Consider the following 24,809-nt stretch of genomic DNA (forward strand, 5'->3'; position numbering starts at 1 on the left):
AGTTTCAGGTTAAGAATGGACCTCCAGAAAGAATTAAGTACATAACCAGAGGTACCACTGTAATGTATGCCTTCTCTCATACTTACTCTGTGTATTATCCCTGATCCCTTGCTTGACTTGTTAATTATTGAAACATGCCTCTTCTTCTTCACAGAGATTTCACTGTGAACTCACTTGTTTATTACCCTGCCATTTTGGTTGGGATGGTTAGCTTGGCTTGATCTCTGGTTCCTGACCTCGTAGTCCTTACAAATTCTGTGCACTGTGCACTTTGGTCGGCTTTTTTTTTCTCTACAAGACCTCGTTCTGCCAGTGTTCACTGCCAACCCCTGATCCTGCCACGCCTATTCACACCTGGTGCCTGAAAAGGCAGCGAGACAAAGCAAACAGGAGTCTGACACTGCAGGGCGTATCCGATTGCCAGCCCAAAAGAAAAGAAAAGAAATGTATTCCAACTGAAAATGCTGCACAGCTTAGGCGCAGTAAAAACTTTCCTGCATGCCTCTGATAAGTGCAACATTGCCTGTTTTGTATTGCAAAATCATGCTGCACAAGATTTCTCTTCTTTTCCACCCACACTCAAAGAGCTCCAGCTGGGCACAAGATTCTCCAGAGCTTTCAGAAGGTAAGTGGAGCTACAGATGGAACTCCTCATGACCAGAAGTGCCTTCCACACACACACAGTGGGACCTCTGGATCCAGGCCTACGGACGCTGCACAGAGAATAATGTATTGCCCTATTCAGCTAACAAGTTTCTGTATGATCTCTGCAGCTTCAGCTTTATCAGTGACCATAGACAGAACCCAATCAGAGAAACTTTGCATAGAAGATACGCAGGGAGCACAGTGCTCGTATAAGTTGCCTGATGATGATTGCCCTGTGACTGAGACTGGCTGTCAAATGAGAAGTAATTTACTTTTAGCATTAGGAAGGCTGGCAGTGAAACTGAGATCACAAGAACTGTTCACAGGCTCTTAGTCACAGCAGCTTAGTTTCATCTTTCACAGTCTTTGGAAAGTATGAAAAATGATAAATCTAAGCCCCAATGGTCTGATCTACAGATATAGATATATTGTGTGGGTAGGGGCGGGGGCAGGCAGATTTAAAATGGATTTCTGCTCCCAAGGTTATAAATTTTAAAGCTGCGATGCTACGTTCAGACCATGAATAGCTTTGGTTTAAGGCTAAAGCTCTGATATGATGATTCTGAGTTATCTGTAAGACTAAATTATTAAGGACTTACTTTTTGCTCTGGGCAAAGATAGCAGAACTGAGTAAAACAATGTGTGCATCTCATACCAAAGAAGACATGTTTCCCAATCTGAAGACCAGGAAAAAGAAGAATCCTGGTATTATTCATGGCTCCACTCCTCAACGACACCCTTTCCCTCCAGGCCAGGCCATCTTTCATCAAGCATAGGCCCAGCACAAACTCTCACAAGCTTCTGCCAAAATGTTCCAAAATTCATTTCCATGTATAAAGTGTGACACATGATGTGCACCAACCATTTATTTTTGTGCACCACGTAGTTCACCAGCCAATTAGTAGAGGTTTGTTTCTTTGTTTTAATATCCAATGATGAGATAAAATCAGAGGGTGCAAGCTCATAAGAGTTAAGCACATTTTGTTCCTATCAATTTCAAAGGATTGAGTGTGTGCTGAAATTAGAGGGACTTCAAAGGAACCTAATTGTGGCAGGATTGTGCCCATAGTTATCTGGAAAGGAATCTCTTTCTGGACATTGGTAGTGGATAACTGGACATGCCACCTTCCTTTGTCACTCTGTGTAATACAGTCTCTGTACTTGTAAGAGTCTATCACCCTGAATATAGTAAGATTTTTGGAGGGGTTTTTTTTTTGCAGACACTGAATAAAATGTCTTACCCTCTACCAATTCAATTGACAAGCCACTGCTTAATCTAGTCAAGCAGCTCACCTTCCTAGTGTATTTAGCTATCGTCTTATGGATTAGCCCCCTATAACGCACTGTATCCAAAAGCATTTTCTAAAATCCAGCTAAAATATGTCCCCAGCTTTTCTTCACTCAAGCCTTCTAGATACTTACTCAAACAGTTATTTTGGATATGTTAAACATGACCATGGTGTCTGAATTCACGTGGATTTATGTTTAATTAAATCAAATGCTTTGTGGTATGCCCTCAGACTCTCCTCCTTATCAGTTCTTTTTAAAAGCCTTAAAAAAAATAAAAATAAGACCTCATTGTATTTGTGGGGAAAATGGATTATCACATAGCTAGGTTTAGATGAGGGATCTTCTCAATCAAAAATACATTAGTGTCAAAATGGTTGAATTTTTCTTTAGGGTTACACTGTATCACTTTTAACATCATAAGAAAAATAAGTATTTGCAGTTCTGAGTAAGGCCAATACATTTTGCTGACTAAGGTGAAGGGCAAGGTGAGCTGACTGAACTTTAAGTTGAATCTTACACAGGCAAAGGGACAGTAAGCAGAGCACACAATATGGTACACATATAGTAGCTCTTTCCTCCAAACAGTGGGAAATAGCTTGGAAGTTCCAGAGGAATGGCCAAAGGTTTCTGGTTCTGCTCCCAGAATCCTGACATGGCCACACTCCCCTCCTTAATGGCAGGACCTGTGCTGGTTCTGAGGCATGTCACCTTAGAAAGTAATAAACCATGGCTTAGTGCAAATACGTGAACTTGCTGGCTTCTGAGGAGGATATTACAACACCTTTGTTCCTTTCGAGACTTTTAAAGTCAGGGCACCACAGCAGCTAAGCTCAGGCACGGCTTAGCATGTGATCCAAACCTGGGATCACGGTTAAGGCCTCTTAAGTGTGGCCTTATCCTTATGGATCATCCTTATCCATGATCTGTAGTCAAGCTTATTTTTAGGGGAGAAATATGATGAACATCTCTTCCCAAAATATTTCTTGCTTGAGGGAAATAATAATGAGAAAAAATTACACTGCAGTCTTATATAAGTTTACTTACTTTCTGCTTACATGTCTGCTCAGCAGTAAGTTTAACTGAGTTCAACTAGACTTCTTCCTGTCAGGTAAGCGTGTTTAGGATTGCAGCCTTAACTCATCAATTTTAGGATGCATCCTTCTATCTGCCCATCAGCCTTGTATGTTTGTAATATATTACTGAAGGGAAACATCTGTTAAGAAGCATTTATATTATCAAAAGGATAAGACTTTTGCTCAATGAAACACTTGATTTATATCAAAATAAAAAAATCCTTCCAGTAGCACCTTTAAGACCAACTAAGTTAGTTCTTGGTATGAGCTTTCGTGTGCAAGCACACTTCTTCAGATACCTGAAGAAGTGTGCTTGCACACGAAAGCTCATACCAAGAACTAACTTAGTTGGTCTTAAAGGTGCTACTGGAAGGATTTTTTTATTTTGATTATGGCAGACCAACACGGCTACCTATCTGCAACTTGATTTATATCATTCACTTTGTTTGCATCAGTTCATGCCTGAAACTTCACCTGTTATATTTTACAGTTTCTGTAGCTAATGCCGGCATGTAACAGTTTGTTGCAACAGAATTTGACTAACTCCTCCCTTTATTAAACCCAGTTCATTATATTCTTGATCTGGTTGTTGCATTTTTATGGCAAGATAAAAGACATCCTAGAAAGGAACTATGTGTGCCTGAAAAGTTGTATTTATTTATTTTTAAAGAATTATGCACTGCCTTTTAGGGTAGCTGTTATCCCCAAAAGATTCAATACAGTCTGTAGAATAATAACAACCTAAGTTCCAAACCATTACAAAATAATAATAATAATAATAATAATAATAATAATGTGTGTGTGTGTGAGAGAGAGAGATGAGAAATAAAGGTAATAAAAACCAAAACAAGAAACCTAAATAATCTAGCATAATCAAACCATTTTAAAACCAGTGAATCAATCAATCAATCAATCAATCAATCAATCAATCAATATTGCATTCAAAGACCAAACAACAGAATTAACAGCAACACATCTGCACCAAGGGGTGGGGGAAGCAGTAGACAAAACTGAAAATTCCCTATAAACTTATTTACATTAAAAATAGCACTCCTTCAGCTAAAATCTATGATCCAGAGTTTAAAATCAGTATTCGTTCACCGTCCATCGCTGTCACTGCAGCCTGTCTTGTCCTCGTTGCCTTAAAGCAGAATTTCGCAACAGGCCTGGTGAGATTCAAAACTTTGTCAGAAAGAAGGTATTTAACATAAGTTTCCTCTAAGCAGCCTGGTAGTTTCCTTAATAACGGTTGAATTAGCTCTCTTCAGGTATCATGATAAAGCAGGCAATATAGAAGAACGTGCCGAATGGATTCAAACCAATTTAAAACCAGCTTTACATTTTTAACCCTCTAAGAACACCTTTCTGCTGGGGACACTGTAGAGGAAATGTGGGGACTCTGTGGTATTCCAGATTCTGCTGGCCTCCAGCTCCCACAAGTCCAGACAGCATAGCCACCTACTAGACTCAGCCAATTTGCTCTGAACTAATTTTAAGATGTACTTTAACTAACTGATTGCCTGTTCTTATGTTCTTTGTATACTGTCTTAGTTTCATGACGTTAGCCGCCCCGAGCCCAGCTCTGGCCGGGGAGGGCAAGGTACAAATAAAAAAAAAATTTATTTATTTATTTATTTGGCTAGTTCAAATTAGTCAGGGGGGACATAATTCAGATACGCATGGCTGGTCAGACAGATGCAAGCTCCTGGTCCACATCTTCAGGCCACATTAGCTGAAACTGGTTCCATAAAACTGGACCAGATGGCGTATCAAACACCTCATATGGATTAACAGAATATCAAAAGAGCAGCATAGAAGTACTGTGCAGCCTTTATAAAATGGGATATAATCAACAGAAGGTGAGGAAGAAGAGAGGCTCACAGCTGCGGTTCCCACTCTGAGCCTCTACACATTGATCAGGCCAAAGAATGACAGCCGGGTTTAAAAGGTAAGGTAAAGGTATCCCTGACCATTAAATTCAGTCGCGGATGACTCTGGGGTTGCGGCGCTCATCTCGCTCTATAGGCCGAGGGAGCCGGCATTTGTCCGCAGACAGCTTCCAGATCACTAATTCATAAAAGTATTTGAATACCACAATTTCAGTTTAAAAAATCAAAGTGGTTTACAACATGTATTATAAAAACCACACAAAAATTAAATCACCAGCTGACTATTACGGAATATGTTTTTCTTAATTGTCTGCATAAGTCGGGCATCAAATGAAAGTTTTCAGCAAACATCTGGAGGTTAATATAGAGAGCACCTGGTAAATCTCTATTGAAAGAACATTCTGCAGGAGTTGGCCAATACCGCTGAGGGAGCAGTTTCAAGTTGAAGTCAGATGAGCCTCACCAACTTGGAAGACAGCCAAGGAAGCTCCTATACAGTGCTCCCCCCCCCCAGAAATATAGATGCCAGTACTCACCATGAAGTTGTTAAAGTAAGTGCCACACGTTTTAACAACAGCAAAAAGATGTGCTGGTACTGAGTACCCCTGAGTACCCCTGAAGAAAACACTGCCCCTACAGATGATCTCAGTGAATGAGATGGGGTATAAGGGTTCAGGCCATCCCTAAGGTATCTTGGACCTAAATTGTCCAAGGACCTTGAACCTGGCTTGGTAGTAGTCCGTTGAGGGAAAGGAAGTGGCAGAAATGGTTGAAAATCTGAGGCCTGGTCCCCTCCAGTTTTGCAGCTAAATTATTGTAGAGGAAATTAAAATGCGCCTTAAAATGTTTATGAAGTGTGCTGTGAGGTAGGAGAAGTTTCCATCGGTCTCATTGTACACAGTACATTCTCTTTGGAAATGTGAGTGCTGTACACGACTCTAATCCAATCTTATGTGCATAGTCCACTGTCAGAAAACGAGCAAATTCACCAGCCGTTTGATTTATGGATAGAAAAGAATGGGAAATACAAATTCCAGGCTCCCAAGCTGCTTGTGGGTATGAGAGACAGGGTCTTTTCAGTTGTAACACCTTGCTGTGAGAAGCAATCCAGAGGGAAGCTCACCATGGTCTGATTAGTGCTTTGTGTGTTTGTTTGTTTTTGCATAGTATGTGGTTTTACAGAAGGATTTTGATGGTTGCTGTAGTTCTGTTGTGTTTTGTTATTGTTGTGCTTATGTAATCCAATTTATTTGTAATGAAGCAGTCCAACTAAGACTCAAAAGAGACCTGTTGAAATGGATGGACTTAAATGTGAGATATATCCAGCCTCATGGTGTAATGGTTAAGAGTGTGGTGTAGTGGTTAAGAGCAGTGGGCTCATAATCTGGGGAACCGGGTTCGCGTCTCCGCTCCTCCACATGCAGCTGCTGGGTGAACTTGGGCCAGTCACACTTCTCTGAAGTCTCTCAGCCCCACTCACGTCACAGAGTGTTTGTTGTGGGGGAGGAAGGGAAAGGAGAATGTTAGCCGCTTTGAGACTCCTTAAGGGGAGTAAAAGGCGGGATATCAAGTCCAAACTCCTCCTCCTTCATGCAACCAACATGCTTAACTCTAAATGATTCATGAAGGCTGCCCTGCCTGGCTTAGATAGGTCATACCCCTTCACTTGGGGAGAAAATGTTACCAAACTCTTTGTTCTCTCCTTTCTTTCCACCATGTGAACCAATTAGTAAGAATGTCTAAGCTAGATGCACTAAACTTAGATCATGTGCCTTTAGCAAGCCATCTTTGTTTTCATTTTAATTATATTTATTGAAATTTTCAGGTATACATTTCCATCATTGAATGTCCACCAAAATTATCATACATCCATCAACTTCCCTTTCCCCCCTTCCATGGTTCTTTAAATTTTCCCATAGTTTCTGCATATTCTAGGGGAAAAAATCCAAAATCCATTAAATTTAACCCCCCTCCCAATTATCTCTCTCTATAGAATGTTATACTGTTGAATTTACTTTAATCCTGCTAGCGTTTTCACTTGCTTACAGTTATTTTCCAAATATTTCCAAAGCCATCTGTGTTTCTATACATTTTTGAAAATAAGTTGTATTGCCTGTTTATTCTTGCTGCTGTGTGCACATGAATCTGAACTTTGAAGAGTTTGTAAGTAAACCATTTTAACTTGTCAAACATGTGGTCTCTTTATATGCTAAAGGGGAAGTGGGAAGCTTTGGGAGAAACTTGGAAGACAAAATTTTAAAGACTAACAGCCTACATTTCCATGCTTTACTTTGCTGTATGTTTATATAAATTCAAATCTGATTTGTTTTAATAATTCAGATGTTTCAGCTACAGTTTTAGGGTGGCAGCCTCCCAAAATTTCTCCATCCTGTTAGCATATGTCAAAATAGGGACAGGGTAAAATAGGAACCCACCAACTATTGGGGAAGAATTCTCCAACCATTTTGGGATGGCTGAGAAAGAAAAGTCTGAGAAAATTTAGCTTTGTTAATACTGACTGAAGCTACAATTAGTATTCTCCAGATTGTGTGTGTTAGTGTGAAATTATTCAACAGTTTCGAGAGATCTCCCCAAATATTTTTTTACACCCCCCCCCCAATACTTTCATTATAAAATTCAATCCAGCCCCAAATTTTCAGCAAATTCTTTTGTGGCTTTGTTTGTTTTTTTAACTTACCTTAAGAAATGCTTTTAATCTTTCAGCAGTACAGTAAAGAAGTGGTTCAGGTTTTTCCTTTTGCTGATAGTGTTATTAAGGAGAATTCAGATAATGTGCACGCAATCTCATTTAACTACAGAGATTGTTCTAAAAAGATACCTCTTTGAATTAGTTGCTGTTACAGGTGCAATGTGATGCTAATTCTCTTCAACAAAACAGAACTGTGTAAGGGGTCTTTTAAAGTTCTGTCTCATTCAAAGCACTGAGGTAACATCCAAAGTGTACCAGTTATTGCTGGCCTCATCAAGTGCAGTTTATATAATCCATATCTTTGTGACAGGAATGTTGTTGAGAGAGAAAGTGGAGTAGCCAGTAGGAGGAGAAAATGCAGAACAAAGAAAGGAAAGAAATTATTGGATGCACTATCCTATGGATGTTTTAGATTTAGAGTTGCTCATGGCAATCTGTCCTGAATATTATTTGTCTATCACTGTCACCTTGCTTGGTTCATCTAGACCAGAAATTTCCAACTTCAGCAATTCAGATAAGAATATAAAAAGAGACCTTCTGACCAAAGGTTCTTCTAGCCCAGCCTTCCTTAACCTGGTGCCCCCTCCACCCTGGTTTAGGATTACAGTTTACATCAGCCACAGGTAGCATGAATAATAGTCAGGGATGATAGGGGTTGTGATCCAACAAATTCTGGAAGACACTAGGACGATCTAGTCCAAAATTATTGGAAGGATGATCCAGTCCAAAATTATTTTTATTATTGCAATTCTCTATCCATCATCTCCAAAGGCAGCACCTCCACATAGAGAGCATTTCAGAAATCCAATCTGCAAACTACCAGAATATGGAGTACAGTGACCAAATCAACTCTGTCCAACAGGGGCTATAGCTAGTGAACCACCAGTCAAAGATGATCAAAGGCACCCCTGGACACTGAGGTGAGCAGAGCCTCCAGGAATAGTGTTGAATCTAGGACCCCAGACCTGCTCCTTCCAGGGGAGAGCAATTCCATCATCTCCCCACCTCCCAGACATGAGAACCTTGGACACGTAACATCTCTGTCTTTTCAGGATTCAGCTTCAGTTTATTGGGCCTCATCCAACCCTACACCACCTCCAAGCGCTTATCAGGCACCTCTCCTGATTCTGTTGGAACAGAGACAGAGCTGGGTGTCATTTGCATATAGATGATACTTCACTTCAGATCTCCAAATGACAACTCACAGGGGCTTCATATAGATGTTATGAAGACTTAGGTTACATTCAGACAAGCATCATTTCATGCAATTGGCTATTCACAAACAAAGAAGTGGTGCACTCGAAACTGTGTTCTGACACCATAGCTCCTGCTTCAGACTCCAGTTCTCCATTCAAGAGGAGCAGCGTGGTTGATCTGAGCACCAATCTTACTCTGAATCCTGTTGCTTGTCACCGTCTCATCCCTTCTTCTTTCACTATTGGAACATTGGAGCATTTTCTTTTCTTTTGTTGTACTTACATTTGCATGATGCACCCAGGCACAAATTCATCACAGAAATCTTGCTAATCTCTTCTGTTCAGGTAGAAGAGCACAGAATCAGAAACAGAACAGTTTGTCGGTAAAATCCAAGGACTACTAGAGGGAAATGGGATGATTAATCATTAGCATTTTCAATGATTGAACTTTCAGTAAAAAAGAGAGCAGGCAGAAGCAAATGGGCTGCACTGATTTTAACATCACTTTCCTTTCCAAAAGGAATGCCAAGCGACAGAAAACAATCGCCTGAGTTGTTTCCCTGGAACAATTCAGGTGATTTAAGTTCCAAATGTAGCTAAGTGCTTTGCGGGATTAATGTGTTAGTGAATGAAAGAGCTAACATCTGGTGTAGTGCCTCAGCAGTGTGCCATTGTATAGTCCTGGAGTAGGTTTGGGATCCCTCCAGATGTATGCAATCAGGGGAAGAAATCAAGGGATTTCAGTTTAGTCTGTGTAGAGAAAGATTTTGGGAAGTGCTTAATTTGTTTTCTCAATAACAGAGCTTGCTGACAACTCAGAGCAATTAGAGAAGTGACCCGGAGGGTTCATATGCATAATCACTGATCATTAATGCAGGACAAGCATATCCTGGTGCAGAGAGCGGGTCCAGCCTGGATGATTTTCAGAAGGCATTAAGTATAACAATATGGCTTAGTCTGGTTAAAGGCCCAGGGCACTCCTCTGTTGGGGCCAGATGGAAACTTTTAAGCAAAAATAGTCCCTGTGCAGACATCAAAGGCCTTACCTTGAGAAATGAAAGTCAGATTGTGTAAGTGTAGCCAAAATGTTCGGGGGGACACATGGCCGGTAAGATGGAATGCATCTTATAAAGGGAGAAGCAGGCATAAAATGGCAATAAAATGAAGTCACATAATATCACCTTCAAGTGCTTCTTTTGTATTTAAGGAATACCACTAGGAAACCTTAGATCCAGATCCAAAGATGTAGATTTTAAATCCCCTACCTATGCACACACACACACACACACACACACACACACACAGAGCAAGAGAGAGGGGGCGTGTTGAGTTGAATTAATATGCTGGATTGGACTGTGCAAACCCTGCCCGCACCTTATTGCATCCCTTTGGACAATAGAACTGGTGTCACTCTTTAGAGTAGTAAATAGTTAAGCCTTTAAACTCCCACCCCACCCCCACACTAATATTTCTAACAATTCCAGTGGTGGAGGACCATTTTAGGCTGTTACACTCTAAAGAAGTCTGAGGGGGTCACAGTTACTGGACTATAAGAGCAAATCTCATCCAAGGTAATTCAGCCAAATGTTGACTTTATTCCATACAAATGTGTCAAAGAAACAGCTCCTAACATTTGTGTCACTCATCACCATTCAGGTGGCCAATTCAAAATCAAACATGTCTGAATTTCAGTCGCATTGTGAGATAATGTTGTTGTTTTTCCAGGTGGAGAATTCAAGATCAAAACAATTTATTTTAACAGTATCTCCACTTTCCTAGACAATGTGCAAAGATTCATAGTAGCTCCCTTTGCTTGTTACTCACCCAACAAAGGCTCCACGTACAGACGCAGAATCAGCAGGGCTGTGCTGGCCCTGCCCAAGGTCAGGAAACTTCCCCCATGCCTGATATCCACACACTGAGCATGGATGTCTGCAAAGGGGAAGCCTGTGTACGTAGCTCTCGGCACATGCAGGCTTCCACAAAACTAGGGACCATACTTGCCAATAGAGTTCTCTGCACATGGGTTTCCCTTTTACAGTCCTCCATGCTCCACGTGTGAGTAATGCATGGGCAGGGGCTAATGACATACTGGAAGTGCCACTCTGGCTGGGCTCTAGACACATCAAAAATGTGATTCAGTTAAACAGATTGTAAACGTGTTTACAACTGGGAAATCCCATTGGCGAAAGACGGGACTCCACAGCACCATCAGGTACCACAGTGTTATAAAGCATATAAAGCGCTTTATCTTCATGAATGTAGCTGAGTCCTCAGGATGACAGCTTGGAAAAGAAGGAGCCAAATGACCAACCATCACCTGGTTCAATCCCTGTCATTTCCAGGTAGAGCTGAGAGATGCCTGAACCCTTGGAGAGTTTCTGCCAGTAAGTGTGGATGGAACTGAGCTAAGAGGACGCATGGTCTGGCTTTGTATAAGCAGCTTCCTCTGCTGGTATTTTTTGCAAATGCAATTGCTGCTCCCAGGGCATACCACATGGAATACTGGACTGTATCTTCCTTGTCTATACCATGATTTTCTGCCACATGCCATAAAAGGTAAAGGTAAATGGACCCCTGACCATTAGGTCCAGTCGTGGCCGACTCTGGGGTTGCGGCGCTCATCTCGCTTTATTGGCCGAGGGAGCCGGCGTACAGCTTCTGGGTCATGTGGCCAGCATGACTAAGCCACTTCTGGTGAACCAGAGCAGTGCATGGAAACGCTGTTTACCTTCCCGCTGGAACGGTACCTATTTATCTACTTGCACTTTGACATGCTTTCAAACTGCTAGGTTGGCAGGAGCTGGGACTGAGCAATAGGAGCTCACCCTGTCGCGGGGATTTGAACCGCCGACCTTCTGATCGGCAAGTCCTAGGCTCTATGGTTTAACCCACAGCGCCACCCGCATCCCTAGGCCACATGCCATAGGGAAGTACAATAATAAGTTGGGAGCACTTAAGTCACATGTTCTTTATTACACATATACTTCAGCGTGTTTCTTTATCACACAACTCTGTGCCAAATATCATTGTTGAAATTGTGTGGAATGTCACTTTTTGAAATCTCTGGCCAATACCTCTGACTCTGCATTAACACATGTGCTTCACCACATGGCCTTCATGTTCTGCTTATGGACTTCCTGCAGGCACCTGGCTACCCAACAGGTGAAGCAGGATGTTGGAGGAACTAGATGGCCTTTGGTTGACCCAACAGGGTTCTGACATCTTTATTTGCTAATGAAATGTACTGTGCTATCTCACTCTAAATTTAAATTGCATCTTCCAGAATCAAATTTTAGTTCTATTACACTGTGTCATAAAGCAACCTGTTTATCACTGCCATAGCCACGTTTCTCCAAAAATAAGAAGGTCCACTGTGGTATATTTTACCATCCATGATGTCCGTAATGGCTGACCTTTACTCATGATTCATTATTATTATTTTAATTGATACATCTTTAGGTAGAGTTGTTCATCTAAAAGCATCATCTCAAACTGCATTGCTTAAAAGTGGAAGTAGCTAGTATATTGAGTAGCAAACCTCCCAAACACTCCCCTTGTTGGATTTTAGTAACACATAAGGTGGGAGGCATTTTAAACATGTTTTTAAAAATTCTATACCCCATCCCTTAATATTTAATTATTGATAGACTGTAAAACTTTAAGATTTTAGCCAATTTAAGCTTTTCTTTGTGTGGAAATGGGCTCAGATGAACAAAGGACTGTAATGACCTTCTACAAAATGTCTATACTTTATTGGAATCAAATTCAGAGAAGACAGCACAGCACAATAAATCATCCCCATGTATTTTATTGGTTGGGGTGGGGGTGGGGGGTAGAGAGAAAGGCAAGATTTGCCTGGAATCAAGTAAATAGGTTTTAGCCAGTAAAAATTCACCTTGCCTGTATATTGTCCTAGGAGAGACAATCTCATTTACATTTATTAGAAGTAATGATGTAGTGTCCTGCAGATAATTAACACAATAAAATGCTGCTAATTTCACAGTGTCATTATAAAATTTGCCAGTTTAAATTAGAAAGTGATTAACCCTCTGAGTGAGGCAGTGACATTTCCATTCCCAGTCTGTGAATTAAATTCCCCCCTCAACCACCACTCTGAAAGTTCGCCTAGTTTATAGCCATTTCCAATGTCCTTTCATTTTACATGCTCTCTCTGACCGGTAAGATGGGGGGGGGGGTCTTAGCTGCAATAACAAAATCCGTGACTATTTCAGATATTAAGCCAGGTTCATACCCTGAAGCATGCACGACTCAGTTATCAGAGGATAAAGACATCTTTTTAGAAAGGAGAAATGGTAATCCCAGATAAGCAAAAGTTCACTAGGTAATGAACTTCTTGTTGGTGCATGTAAAACGAGAAGTTTTTCCTGTTAATGAGGTGGTTCCAAGGTGAGTTTCCGTAAGGACAGCAAATCCTTAACCTTTTTTGCCTGGCCACTACTTTATCCATTTATTGTCCCTATCTCTTCCCCAGCCAAGCTTAATTAATATCTTTTTAAAAAGGAATAAACTCATTAAAAGAATAGATTTATAGCATAGTAATTTAAAGAATCTAACTCAAGTGAAATCCTCTTCAAGAATGTTTAATGAGGGAATGATACCACAAAAGCCTGAGATAATGATAGAATAGTCCAACCTGTTAAAACAGCTATTAATTTAATGTCGCTAATGCACAGATTTACAATGCTGGCAAAAAACTATTCTTAACTACTCTTCTCCCTTCCCCTACCTCACAATTACAAAGCTGGAAAGGCATTCCCAGATAATTATGCTGCCCACTGGCTCCATGTATAGCTGGTACGTTAGGACACAGCTTATCTATCATAATGCTTAATTCAGCCCTGATTCTCAACACACAGAAAAGAAATGGTTACATTTAAAAGAAATGTAGGAAAAATAAATTATATTTTTAAAAGTGACATCAAATGTGACTGCTCTTTGGAGGTACATCAATTAAATGCTTCCTACCATTAGACCCTCTAACAACAACTGTAGCACTGATTCAGTTCACATGTAACACATGGCAAACCATGGTTTAGTGTGAATGTGCAAGGGCACAAGCTCCCAAGGAGGAGATTGGTCCTCCTCACACCCAGCAATAAAAGACAATGGGAGGGGGTTCACCACAGCAATATATCTGTCCAAATTACAAATACCTAAATACAGACGGTCATTTACTCTCGCCAGGTTCAACATGCTGCCATCTGCCTTATTGCAGGGCAGATTTGAGGGTAAACCATACACGGAACAAGTCTGCCCCTACGACCTGATGGAGGTAGAAACTGTGTCTCATGTCTTGTTACGCTGCTTTTTCTACGGGGATATACGCTTGGTATTTATTACCCCTGTTATACAAAAATCTCCAAACGGGTCCAAACTTCAACGTCTAAAACTCCTGGTAGAGGACAAGGATCCAGAGATCATGCTAAGGGTGGCCAAATTCTGTGTGACTGCCATAAAACTTAGGGAACAAGCTGTACTACCAAAATGATTAAGGTTTTAAATGGCAATTTTAGGTTATATTTTAGTGATTAAGATTTAACTTATATATTTTTAACTGCTGCTATATCTGTATTCTGCCTGTTATACCCAATTGCAATTCAATGTATCCCTATTGTGTTTTATGATTTTCCTGATATTGTTAGTGAGCCGGAACTTGTCTGTGACCGTAATAATAAATTCATTCATTCGTCCTCCTCTGGTCCTCCTGCTGCTGTGCTGTAGTGAACTAAGCCATTGTATGGCTTAGCACAGCATCTGAATCTAAGGCCATAGTTCACTTCTTCCAGACAAACCAGGTGCTGTAACAAATCTTGTTTACAGCTCATAGTTTGTCTGGCACAGGACAAACCATGAGTTTGGACAACATGCTGAAAGAAATCATGGCTTGGCCCACGGCAACATAGAAGCAGCAGGACCAGAAGAGGGAGCACGTGGCCATGATCTCCTCTCTGCATACTTATATTAAACCATGGTTCGCCTAGTATTATGTCTAAACCTTGTAACCATCAACACTGTATCCCATTTTTTAGTTAATTAAGGCAGAAAGCTACCTGTCTGTAACAATAAGATGGCAAGGGGGGAAATTCACATATGAGTGATTCAGCAGCTCAATGCCTAATGATTTGTAGACCTTTTATCAATACAATCTGTGGGACAAAGTAAAGGAATTGTGGTTGGTATGACAGCTGAGAGGGATCAACCTCTCATCAGTGGATGACGCTGTGGTGTAAACCACTGAGCCTTGGGCTTGCTGATCAGAAAGTCGGCGGTTCGAATCCCCGCAATGGACTGAGCTCCCATTGCTCGGTCCCAGCTCCTGCCAACCTAGCAGTTCGAAAGCATGCCAAAAAGTGCAAGTAGATAAATAGGTACCGCTCTGGCGGGAAGGTAAAAGGCGCTTCCGTGCGCTGTTCTGGTTCGCCAGAAGCAGCTTAGTCATGCTAGCCACGTGACCAGGAAAAAACTGCCAGTAAGCGAGATGAGCACAACCCCAGAATCGTTCACGACTGGACTTAACTGTCAGGGGTCCTTTACCTTTACCTTTACCTTTACCTTTTGCCGAGAAATGACCCTTCTGTACTGACAGGGATTTTGTAGGGGTACATTGTGTGCTGAGTGCATTGTGTACCACCCTAGGGTTGCATACAACATGCAGTTGTCACACACTCACACACCACCACCATCGTGAAAATGATATTGCTGCTTTCTAAAGTCATCCCCAAAATTCTTACGATAGTTTACTCTCACTGACTACCCTTTGCCAGTTTATGAGGTTTTCAAATTTAGTGTTCATTCTGCAAATGAGCTAGTTCAAAATACTCAGATTTATACCAATCTAATCAAAATGAAAACAGTCATCAAGTAACATAGTGTGTTGGAAGAAGACCCCTGCCTCTTTCTCCCAGTTTCCATCATGATGGCATGGTGGAGTACCACAGTTTTGCAGTAGGCACAGTGGGTCTGGCTGCCTGGGAGAGCATCTCTTGTGCCCTTGTCCCAATGATGGGGTCCTGTTGCAAATTTTAAAAGGCACTATCTTGGTGGTGATTTGCTAGTAACTGTAAATTGATGGAATATAGATCTAAATTAGTGTTTGTAAGGTGGGGAATCACAGAGGTTGTCCAGGCCTCTATGGATGTCACTATAATTTGCATTTAGGATAACGTAACCGGCAAGAGGGAGTACCTATGAATTATCTGTAGAATCAGAGAGCTGCCTCAGAGGGGTACCTGCTTTTCTTTTAATATGTGCCAGTGTCAAATCTTTATTACGGTCATAGGCCAGCATAAGGTAAAATCACCTACATACATAATATGTGGCACAAGGAGGTACACATTTTATATTTGAAAACCCCCTTTCTTGTGCTTTTATCTGATTTTTAAAAAGGACAGATTGTTATTTCTCTCTTGGAGCATGTTAATGTGAATCTGCAGCCGTTTTCTATATTGCCAGTATTTCGTCTTGCATCTCATTTATTCAGCCTGTCATTCAGGATCCCCCCCTTTCCAACTCTGAGTTATTTCTGTTAATACAAAGAAATATGTGATAGCTAAATTTTCCCATTACTTGTGCTGCAATTTTCTTCTGCATAACACCTCTGGTACCTGTGGGGATTTTCTTTTTTCTTTTTAAAGAAAAAAATCTAGTATAACATTTTAGCTGTTTACAAAGTGCCTTTCCAAATAGATCCCAACAATGTATTCTTCCTTAGAGAAGCAAGTCCCTTGAGAATAGTGTTAAGTGTTCTGCCTTGAAATTTTGAAAGTAATATGATTACGGAGTACCATGTTCCCAAAGTTAACTCTATTTTAATACCAAAAGAGAATAAAGCTGTCAGTATATGATCTTCTCAGTAAGTTTCCCTGAGAATGGAGAGACACCTTGAACATTATTAAAACCTAGCAGTTTATCATCTTCTTAAGAATTACCCAATTCAACAGGAAGCCCTGCCCCTGGTAGGACTGATTGGTGATAGGTGACTAAGGTCATTTGCTGATTGGGAGGAAGAGAGGAACCAGGAAAGACAGTTAGATCTGCAACAAAATGTTATAGTGTGAGTTGCTCCTGTTCAGGAATTTAGCAGCCTGTCCATGGAATACTGTTTCCAGTTTCCATTTGGTCTGTCAGAATTATGTGTCTATTGAGCATTCTCTGTCTTCATTGGATTGATTTGGGGAGGGGGTGGGAGGTCGTGTGTGTGTGTTGTCTATCATCTATCTATCTATCTATCTATCTATCTATCTATCTATCATCATCATCTATATCTGCAACTTTGAGGCTCCCCTAAGTCTACTGATGTCTCCTCCTTGTGTGTGTGTGTATGGGTCAGGATTTGGCTACAAAAGAATCCACACAGAGTGTGCTATTAGCATATAGGATCTAATCACAATATCTTTTTAATTTGTTGGCTGCTTTAAAAAAAAACAACAAGAAGAGCAAATGTCACATCATGTTAAAAGCACCATAAAGGACCACCATTTTCAGATTTCTTTCTAAAGTCAACAGGGGTGGAGACTAGGGTATGAATTCAAAGTAGTGCTAAGGAGATCACTTCATCCGCACAAGCATTTCTGCTTGCCTGGTGGAATAATCTCCCCTGTGCACTGTTCTGGGGGTTCTCTGCAAGCTTTTCCTGATTCGGGTGCCACCCATTGTTGATTAAAGTGGGGTTCGCTCAGGAGTTTGTTTCCTTTGGGTGGGTTGTGTATTTCCTGTAGGAAGGCTATGTGGGGTTTCATGGCATTTACATATGAGGTGATTGTTAGAATTCCTGCTCCATGATTGCAGTCATGGGATTTTTGTCTTTCACATGACGGTGTATGTTTTGACTCCAGAGAGTGGGAAGTGATGGAGACAGGATGTTTGTGTTACTGTGTTCATTGAAGTGGGACTATTGTCCTTTGTTCTTTTTCTCTTTGCTGTCTGATGCTAGAGAGAGAGGGAGCCATGTTGCAGGGCTCCGTGTGTGTTCATATGTAAATAAAGTAGATTAGCCAAAATGCTGAGTTGCTGAGGTCTGTCACGCATGATGCGCAAACTCTGTGGATCCCTATGTGTGCCACTGTCTGTTGGCATCAGTCCCTGTGATGTTCGGGATGAAGAAAGTTTTTGAAGCTCACGAACGATCAACCAGGAGGAAGGGAACATGCCAGTCGAGCATGTGTCTCTGCTAGGGTCCTACTCGAGTGTAGGCTGAACTCCTGACAATGATGTGTTTTCTCTTGATAGGGCTTCCCAGCCCCCTCACATTTAGTGTGATTGCTATTAAGCTAGCCATTTTGCGTGTCTATTCTGTGTGGTGATTCTCTGCCAACCTCTCTGGGCTGCCCCATGTCTTTCTGTGTGTAATGTCTTTTGGACTTAGCGTGTTTGCTGACATAAAGTGTGGTGGGTGGGAGGGCTGGGGTTAGAGTTGGGTTGAGAGGTGGGGGATAGATTGCAGAAAGTAGCATATATTTGGTTAAACAGGGGTTTGTTTAGGGTAACTTGGACCATTTGGCTTCTAACTAGTTGGTCCTGAGTCTTGACTGGCATGGGGGGGGGGGCTTGTTTAAGAACAGGCTGCCCCTGCCCCCATTGCTTGTGATAGGGAAGGGTCAGTGAGACAATGCTGAGTGTTTTTGTAGCACTCGGGTTCTGGTCTGAATATGGCAACCATTGAGAAACCACAGCAAAGCCCGCAAATCTGAAAGGAAAAGGTTAAAAAGAAAAACACAAGAGCGACAGAAATGCCTAAAGGGAGGGCTGGGTGGGGGACTCTCCCGGCCGACTGGGCTGCTAACATGGGCTCATGATTGTGGATGAGTATGCAGATAACCCACATGCTACCTTCCATGGAGACGATATTGGAGAAAGGGAATTACAGTCTTGAGATGTCAATGCGAGAGGAAGGAGTAGGAAGTATTCAAACCATAAGGTTCCTGGCTTTGAAACTTATCCCAACAATATCCAGATAAGCTCCAATAGACAAGAGGGGAAGACTCAAGAACAGCAGGCAAGAAGTGACATTACAGGGAACTAAGCAGGGGGCCTTCTCGGCAGTGGCACCCGCCCTGTGGAATGCCCTCCCATCAGATGTCAAGGAGAGAAAGAGCTACACAAAGGCAGCTCTTTTATTGGGAAGATTTTAATTTTTGACGTTTTATTACCTTTTTATATATGCTGAAAGCTAGGGAAACCTAGCCAGATGGGTGGGGTATAAATAATAAAATTATTGCTGTTATTGCTATTGCTATTGCTATTATAGCCAGCCCTTGTCATGTTTGCTGGTATTCAACATATATTTTTGCCTCCTCACTTGCTAGTCAAATTCCAAACTATAATTTAGGTTTGTGTTTCAAGCCGAGCAGAAAAAATACATATTGAGGCATCACAGTTAGCGTGAGATAACAGAGAGCTGGGAAATTCCTCAGACTGTTCCTTTTGCTGCTGTTCCCAGTAGTAATTGCAATAGAAAACATTGTATTTAAATCCAGCAACCTTGAAATGAATGTAAAGTTTTTTCCCCCTCCTCCATAAAATTTTATAACACTTGTCCAATTCTTTTCATGTCATGAAGGGAAAGGAAGTTTATAAATTTAGCTTGTGAGCTTGCAAATCAGAAATTAGGGCTCAGTGTGGCATGTGCAGATGGTGCCATGGCTGTGTGGAAAGATGGTTCCAGCTCTATACAAGATGGTTTCTTTGTCCTCTAGCCCCATTCCCAATTCAAAATATTTATTATTGGGTAAGGAATTAGGGGCTGGCCAAAGAGCAGATGAGAAGGAAAGACTAGGGAGGATGAAACAGGTAACTTGATTGTTCACACAGAAAATGTGAGGTTATTCAACACTGCTCATGAGGCTGAAGGCCCATCTGGTCCAACATCCTGTTCGCACAGTGGCCAGCAAGATGTCCATAGGAGGCCCTCAAACAGGAGATGAGCACAGCAGCTCCCTTCCCTTCTCTTCTTGTGACTTTCAGCATCTGATACTCAGATGAATTCTGCGTCCAACAGTCACTTAAAGAAAGACATCATGGCTACTAGTCATTTATAGCCTAATCCTCTATTAATTTATCTAATCCTCTTGTAAAGTTATCCAAGTTAGTGGCTGTTACTTCATTTCTGCATTTTTACTTCATGTTTTTAATTGTCTGCATGTTCTTTTGTTATTTTTTCAGCTTCTCTCATCTCATTTTTATGTGGTTTATTGTGATATTAAATGTGATACTGCTTATTTATTATGTATTAAGCAGAATATAAAGGATATCTTCTATTCCTTGCCTTGTAGAGTGACCCTGCCCTAGCTTCAAACATTGGATGTAACTGGACTTTGTTCTTCACTGCCTCCATATCTTGAATTGAGCCAAGAAAGCCCTGGTCAACATCATTGGGTCCTGAGCTGGTGGTTTCAATGAGGACATCAGGACCTGAGAAGAGATGTCCTACTCCAGGTTTCCCTCAAGTCAGTAAGCCAAAAGGGAAAGGCACAAGCCACATGGGAGGGGTGTGACCTGAGGAGAGGCATGAGGACCAGACAGAGAGGATTTGAGGGCTACATTTGGTCTCCAGGCCTGAGGTACTCTACTCCTGCCCTAAGTAGTATGAAGTCAATGCTTGCTCTACTGAGTAGGCCCATTGAAGTTAATGAAGCTAAGGTACTCAGAACCATTAACTTCAAAGAATCTACTGGATGTGGATACATCTCTATCTGTCTCATGAGGGCTTCTGGATACCAGCAATTTTTCTCTTGTAGGACAACGTTGTGACAAGTCTACCGTTTCATGACACCCAGGGGTGAAACTAGGTTTTCTTTCACTCTGGTCCAAGACTCAGTTTGGCAGCCCCATTCGTGTTTGTGTACATATCTGAGGAATTTTGGAGGGTTTGGACGCTGCTTGAGGGGGAAATTGTGTGGCAGGTGCTGCCCTGGATATTTCCACCTGCTCCTGGATCTGATGGGGTGCTTCAGAAGGGGGCAGCTCTTTACTGAAAGCAAGACAACCTGAGACACCACTGGCAGTGGCTGTAGTTTGAGCTTGCTTTACCCCTTTCCCCTCCCAATCCTTTTTCCTTGTATGTTATGTCTTTTTTAAAAAGACCATATTGGCAAAGATGCCAAAATGGATGCAGGGCAGTTGAGCATCTCTTGGCCCTCAAGGAACAACCATTTGTTGGCAGAAAGGCTTCAGGGGAGATTGTGCAATGGCAAACATGCAGGTGTTGGGTCCCCACTTTGCAGCTGGACTGCATGGATCCAGGCCCCTGATGAAGGGTCCTAGGAAAGGAGCTTGGGGGGTGGTGGTTTCTTTGCCCCTCCCCCCTTCCCCAATTTGTCCTCTCTGGCCACCTGCCCCCCCCCCGCTTGCTATTCCGATTTTCCTTCCTTCAATATGAAGCAGTGGGAGGGGGGTTGTCCACTGTCACCCCTCCTCCGCTTTTAAAACCTCCCATTTCCCGAGGGGCTTATGTAGCTTGCTTTGACCCATAGAGCTACGGTTGCATCCTTGCATCCTGCTCTTAGGGCTCAGTTAGGAAATTGCCCCCCTCCCCATTTACTGGGGGAGTTGCTGAAGGAGGATCAGGATTAAAAGTTGGGGTGAGTGGAGAGAAAGTATCCCCCTCACTGCTCCCCTGTAGAGCAGCTCCCCCTCCTGCTGCCTTCAGGATTTGTGTTGCAGGATCCCAGTGCGGACATCTCCTCCTCAGTGGGGGTGGGAGGCTTCACCTAAAGCCCACAGCAAAATGGCTGGCAGGCTAGGAGCGTCAATGGCACGCCCTGGAGGCTTCACCTGGGGCAAAAATACTGGCTAGCTCCCCGCTTGCTCCAGCTCTGTGACACCTTCACCTTAAAGATAATGAAATCCTTTCAAAAATTACATGAGAAACACGTGTGTTTTATGGTGGTGGTTGTTTTTGCTAACCCCCTCCCTGCTGCTTTCAACAATGCTAACTTTCTCCAGCTGTTTGTGAGGTTTTCTCATGTTGTTGGCTTTCTTCATTTAAGCTGTTCTTTTGTATCCTTGCATTGCAAGAAGCTTAATGATACTTGGAAAGCTTCCATGCAGAGTGTCAGAGATAGACGTTTTACATCCTGGGTCTCAACACACTAATGAAAATATCATTCAGATTCTTTGTGAACAGTATTTTAAATTAGTCATAAAGAACATGGCAGTGAGTGTTGAAAAGCGAGAACCCTTTGCAAAAATCCACAGATCGCTAATTGCTTTGCCTTCTCCATTATAGGTGAGAACTTCAGTGCTTGCATATATTTTACTAAATACTTCATCTCAATCCCTTCATTAGTATCTTGTGAAGATTTTGTTCATTCTTTTATTCCTCTCTTCATAAATTTACCAACAAAGGATGCTAACTAATACTTTGAAATATTATAGCTATTATTTCTCTCCCTCTGGTGAGGAGCTTTGCCTTTTCATTTTAGGATGGTGGAAATTAATACCTAAGGGTTTATTATAAGTTATCATGAGTCTCCCCTTAAAATAGGAAACATTTAGAACGGCCTTATCTTTAATCCTGATGAGGACAGGAAGAGAGTTGCAGGCTTGCATGATTTGCCTCAAATGCAGAAAATGACAGCACAGGTACAGATCTTTACAGTAGTGGTTTAAGCTTCACAAGTACTTGGTTTAAGTCTACGTACTTTGGAAAGGATGGTATACATCATCAAACTGGAAGTATCTAACTAGGTCGAAAATTTAGATGTAATGAAAGGAAAGAAACAAGCAGAGATATTAGAAAGCAACTAGTATAAGCTATGAGACAGTAACAGGGAGAATAAAAACATTATAAAATATAACAATTGTGTTCTTTCAATAGCCAGAGCAACTGGAATATTCTGAACATTTTGTTGTAGTTGGAGGAAGAGTAGTGAGGGTGGGAATATGGACCCTCTAGCTCAGTATCGGGGACGCGGGTGGCACTGTGGCTTAAACCATAGAGCCTAGGACTTGCCGATCAGAAGGTCGGTGGTTTGAATCCCCACGACGGGGTGAGCTCCCGTTGCTCGGTCCCTGCTCCTGCCAACCTAGCAGTTCGAAAGCACGTCAAAGTGCAAGTAGATAAATAGGTACCGCTCCGGCGGGAAGGTAAACGGCGTTTCCATGCGCTGCTCTGGTTTGCCAGAAGCGGCATAGTCATGCTGGCCACATGACCCGGAAGCTGTACGCCGGCTCCCTCGGCCAATAAAGCGAGATGAGCGCCGCAACCCAAGAGTCGGTCACGACTGGACCTAATGGTCAGGGGTCCCTTTACCTTTACCCTTCAGCTCAGTATCACCAACACTGACTGGAAGCAGTTCTCCAAGCTTTCAGTCTTTCCAAGTCCTACCCAGAGACCCCAAGGGTTGTGTCTAGGAACCTTTGCATGCAAAAGATTTGTTCTACAACTGGTCCTTCCTCAAATAGGAGTGGAGGCGGAAACAGCAGCAGCAGCACAATAGCATCAACATTTCTTTTCTTTATCAAATTACAGCAAAATCACAACCACATTCCAAATCGAAGGAAGGTCTTTATTGCTTTGTGCAATATTTAGGGCCGGTGTCACACCATACTGCTTGCATATGTGCTTGTGGCGCTCTATTTGTTGCACAGGAGCAGCTCAAAGATAAGAATTCACCTATTGTGCCTTTCTTCTATATGGCATCAACACACAGCCAAATTGGCAATGTTTCTGTTGAAGTCCTTAAATGCCCCTCATATGATATGAGATTGGCTGTGATCTTGCCCAGTAGAGAAAGCAGATGCTAAAAAAAAGTGGTGATTTTCTCATGCATTTAATAAACCTTCAATTGCTTTTCTTTTGCTCAGGCAGTTTGAAAAAGTTTAATTTTGTTGATCACCTTACCTCTTTCAGTGACTGAGATGGCAAAAATATTTCGCCCACAATGGGTTTGATAAGAGACACTATCAGCTTTTTCAAATATTTACAAATAGAAGAAGTGCCATTGTTAGTGAAAGGGAAAAGAGGATGAAATAAAAAATTGAAGCTTTGGAAGATTAAGGGGCATTAAAAAAAACCCTCAGACTGCTAACTAATCATTTATTCAGAAATTCAGTGGACATATATTGATAGTTAATTAGAACCAACATATCTAAGGGGAGATGAAAATCCATCCGAAATACAACATGCACAAAATACAAAACGTCTTGACCTCTGCTGCCACTGAATCAAATAACATGTTAATTACAAAAGGATGAACACCCCCTAGAGATAGCGGCAAACATAGACTGCCAATAGGATGTGATAACATCCAATACAATCAAGTAGCATTTTGGATGAGCACAGAATTATACATAAGGATAGGAGGATTATAGGGCAAGACATTTCTGAATGAAGTAAACAGAAAATCCCAGGATGCTGTTCGAGTTAAATTTGAGGCTATGAAAGATTCAGTTGTGGTGAATAAACACACTAATAATAGAATAAATACACTAATATATGGACCTCACTTTTAGTTCTAGGGCAGTGGCGGAGCGTATACCTGAAGGAGCATCTCCACCCCCATCGTTCTGCCCGGACACTGAGGTCCAGCTCCGAGGGCCTTCTGGCAGTTCCCTCACTGCGAGACGCAAAGTTACAGGGAGCTTCACCTGCTGTCTTCATTATACACCTTTAGGGACCAACAAAAACATTCCTCTTTAACCTAGCCTTTGGCTGCTTAACATCCAATGTCCTTTTAAAATGTGTTGTGGGGGGGTTGGTTGTTTTTGTTTTGATTATGTATTTTGTGGTTTTATGTTGTGATTTTATCTTGTGAGCCGCCCTGAGACCTGCGGGTATAGGGTGGTATACAAATAATAATAATAACCAAATCCAAATGTTTCAAAAACGAAACACCATTGAACAATGGCAAGCCATGATACCGAAGTTGTATGGTTTAGTGGGTAGAAGAGAGGGGCCATCGTTCAGTGGTGGAGCATGCTCCACGTGTACAAATCACACATTCAATCCTAACATCTCCAGTATTTGTGTTGGGAAAGAGCT

The 24,809-nt window shown here is 41.8% G+C and overlaps 1 long non-coding RNA gene across 1 annotated transcript; it reads left to right on the forward strand.

The window, feature by feature from the left end:
- The first annotated feature begins 603 nt into the window (after positions 1-603).
- On the forward strand, positions 604-24,465 carry LOC308458562. The gene is made up of 3 exons (XR_013977559.1): positions 604-625; positions 20,098-20,271; positions 24,281-24,465. It is a non-coding gene; the product is annotated as an uncharacterized lncRNA (long non-coding RNA).
- The last annotated feature ends 344 nt before the right edge of the window (positions 24,466-24,809 follow it).

This window comes from Podarcis pityusensis, assembly GCF_964106645.2.
Source record: "Podarcis pityusensis genome assembly, chromosome: 11".
In the NCBI taxonomy this organism is placed as follows: domain Eukaryota; kingdom Metazoa; phylum Chordata; class Lepidosauria; order Squamata; family Lacertidae; genus Podarcis; species Podarcis pityusensis.